Here is a 3,922-nt window from a genome sequence, read left to right as displayed (position 1 = left end):
AAATACTAAATACTTAGAGTTTCCCAGATAACTTTGTTTTTGATTTCTAGTTTAATTCTGTTTTGGTATTGGAATGTATTTTATATGATTTTGATCCTTTAAAATTTATTAGACTTGTTTCATAGCCCAGAAATGGTCTTATTAGTCAATGTTTCATGTGCACTTGAAGAGAATATGCTTTCTGTTGCAGACTGAAATATTCTACAAATGTTGATTAGGTCAAATTGACTGATGATGTTGTTCAAGCCTTCTATAAACTTACTGGTTTTCTCCCCACATATTTTATTTACTAAGAAAAAAGTATTATATCTCTAACTATAATTGTGGATTTTCCTATTGCTCCTTTCATTTCTATCAATTTTTTGCTTCATGTACTTTGAAGCTCTGTTATTAAGTAGTACATAAACATTTAGATTTCCTATGTCTTCTTGATAAATTGCATTTATTAGTATATATTTACAAAATATATCTCTATCTCTGCTAATATTCCTCATTTTGAGGCCTATTTTGTCTGGTTTTTTAAAAATATTTTATTTATTTATTCATGAGAGACACACACACAGAGGCAGAGACACAGGCAGGGAGAGAAGCAGGCTCCATGCAGGGAGCCCGATGTGGGACTCGATCCCGGGTCTCCAGGATCACAACCTGAACTGAAGGTGGCGCTAGACCATTGAGCCACTCAGGTGCCCCTATTTTGTCTGTTATGAATATAGCCACAACAGCTTTCTTTTGATTAATTTGTATTGTAGATCTTTTTCCATCCTTTCAGTTTTTTTATTTTTAGATTTTTTTTAAAAATTATTTATTCATGAGAGACAGAGAGAGAGAGAGAGAGAGAGAGAGACAGGCAGAGAGAGAAGCAGGCTCCATGCAGGGAGCCCGACATGGGACTCAATCCCGGGACTCCAGGATCATGCCCTGGGCTGAAGGCAGCGTTAAACCGCTGAGCCACCTGGGCTGCCCTCCTCTCAGTTTTAAACTATCTTTATATTCAAAGTGGGCTCCTTGTAGGCGGCATATAGTTGGATTTATTAAAATACTAATCTGACAGGGATCCCTGGGTGGCGCAGCGGTTTGGCGCCTGCCTTTGGCCCAGGGCACGATCCTGGAGACCCGGAATCGAATCCCACGTCGGGCTCCCTGTGCATGGAGCCTGCTTCTCCCTCTGCCTGTGTCTCTGCCTCTCTCTCTCTCTGTGTGTGACTATCATAAATAAATTAAAAAAGAAAAAAAAACTAATCTGACAATCTCTGATTTATAACGGAGTGTTTATACTTCACGACCCCTTCCTCCATTTTCAAAATTGGAGAGAGAAAGACTAAAGCAGAAGTTGGTCCTATTTTTCCTCATAAGATTGTTTCATTCAGGAGGATTTCTTCCTGGGACCAAGGTAAGTTCAAGGGATATTTTTTAGGCACAAAGTATGGACACTGTGGGACCCAGAAAAGTTATTGAAGAACTATAGAGATGTTCTTCTTCTTAATGTTTTCCTGAGGTCTTATAGTGAGGACAGCCCGAGTGAGCTATAAAGTACTAACTGGGGAAGGGAAAGGAAGAATGATGGGCTATTCTGATGTGGCTCAGAACTGCTCTGGTTTAGGAACGGAAAAATTAGGGAAGTGGTTGGGGCGGGAGAAGAGATCTAAGGAAGCTGCACAATTCGAAGGAGAGGCCATAGATTTGAGTCAGAACATCTACATAAAGTCCGGGCTCTCTGCTTCCTGGTCTTAAGACTGTGAGAAATTTGATTAACATCTTGGTTTATAAATGCATGAAATGGAGACGATAATACCCTTCATGATGGCTTCTACAAGTGCTTTCTAAATCAATTTCTCCAAATGATGATGTTATTTTAGGGAGAACACTGATGTCAGCTCTGAACCACCCTGGTTGGCAATGAGGGTGGTAGGGTTGCTGGTGACGGTTCAAAGGATATTGCCCTTTATACTGTATAATACAAACTTATGACTCTTAGAAAGATGTCAGTATATAAGTGTGGTGGGGAGCACATCATTCTTGATATGACAGTATGAACTCCTTCAAGAATCAGATAAAAGCCATGAATTTGTTCCAGAAAATGCACCCCATGAAATTCTAGGGAAAGAATTAATAGATCCCTTGAACCTCACTCATGGACCACATTTTAAGAACCCTGATATACAGATACCAGTAAATAAAGAGAAAAGAAAAAACTTAGTTTATTAGTATAAAAATAATTCAGTTGGAACACCTGGGTAGCTCAGTTGGTTAAGTATCTGCCTTTTGCTCAGGTCATGATCCCATGGTCCTGGGACGGAGCCCCATAGCAGTCCTGCTCAGTGGGAAGTCTGCTTCTCCCTCTGTCCCTCCTCCAGTTTGTCCTTTCTCTCTCTCTCAAATAAATAAATTTCTTTTAAAAAGTAATTTGATCATGGTTACTTTAATAATTTACATTTCCATACTATGTGGTATAGTACCTATTTTGCTTATAATTATGTCAGATTGACACTATAAGTTTGATTTGGCTATAAACTAAACTTTTTAAAAAAAAGATTTATTTATTTATGATAGACATAATTTGAAGGTTATCTAGGTAATTTGGTGGGGACAGGTTTGGAGACCCTACTCTTCCGCCATCTTGCCCCTCCTCCTCTATTTATGATAGACATAGAGAGAGAGAGAGGCAGAGACACAGGCAGAGGGAGAAGCAGGCTCCATGCCACGAGCCAGACGCGGGACTCAATCCCGGGACTCCAGGATCGCGCCCTGGGCCAAAGGCAGGCACTAAACCGCTGAGCCACCCAGGGATCCCTAAACAAAACTTTTGATTTCATGCTCTGCCTTTATCATTTGTTGTTCATGTGGCATAGTGTTGTCTATTTACAACTTTAAAAGGAAAAATTAGAGATATTTCTTTTTTTAAAAGATTTTATTTGTGGGGCACCTGGGTGGCTCAGTGGTTGAGCGTCTCCCTTTGGCTCGGGTCATGATCCTGGGATCGAGTCCCTTGTTGGGCTCCCCATGGGGAGCCTGCTTCTCCCTCTGCCTATGTCTCTGCCTCTGTCTCTCATGAATGAATAAATAAATAAAATCTTTGGGGCAGCCCGGGTGGCTCAGCAGTTTAGCACTGTCTTCAGCCCAGGGCGTGATCCTGGAGACCTGGGATCGAGTCCCACGTTGGGCTCCCTGCATGGAGCCTGCTTCTCCCTCTGCCTGTGTCTCTGCCTCTCTCTGTCTCTCTCTCTCCTCTTTGTGTATTCTCATGAATAAATAAATACAATCTTTTTAAAAAGAAATAAAATATTTAAAAAATATTTGACAGAGAGAGAGAAAAAAAAAAAAGCAGGGGGAACAGCAGGCAAAGGGAGAAGCTGAAGCATACTCCCCACTAGGCAGGGAGCCTGACGTGGGGCTTGATCCCAGAACCCTGAGATCAGGACCCTAGCCAAGGGCAGACATGTAACCAATTGAGCCACCTAGGCGCCCCTAAAGAGACCATTTCTTAAGAGCTAGTATTCTGTCTTCATAGCTTCATCTGTTGAAATAATTATTTCCCACGTTGGAAATTGTGTGCTCTTATGGAATAAACTGGTGGTGAGAGGCTGCAGGGCAGAGTGGAAGGTGTCAGGCTTCAAACACCAACCTGGGCTGGAATCCCAGCTCCTTCACCATTCAGAAGAGTTCAACCTTAGTAAGCCCTTTAAACCCTGGCCTTCAGGGACTTCATCCATTCAGAGGGAGTAACAATGCCTACTTAAGGGATTTTTATGAGAATCAGGCCAATGCAAACAGAGCGAGCAGGCTGAATTAGATTCTACATAAATGGCGCTATTATGGTGAGTCCTTGGTGTTGGACAACAGCGGCTACCCTGCCCAGGGCGCCCAATGCCAGGTAATCAAACTGGCATGAGATTCTGGAGTTCAGGGGACAACTGCTTAC

Source organism: Canis lupus, chromosome 9 (assembly GCF_003254725.2).
Source record: "Canis lupus dingo isolate Sandy chromosome 9, ASM325472v2, whole genome shotgun sequence".
Lineage (NCBI taxonomy): Eukaryota > Metazoa > Chordata > Mammalia > Carnivora > Canidae > Canis > Canis lupus.
This window is presented reverse-complemented; position numbering follows the sequence as displayed.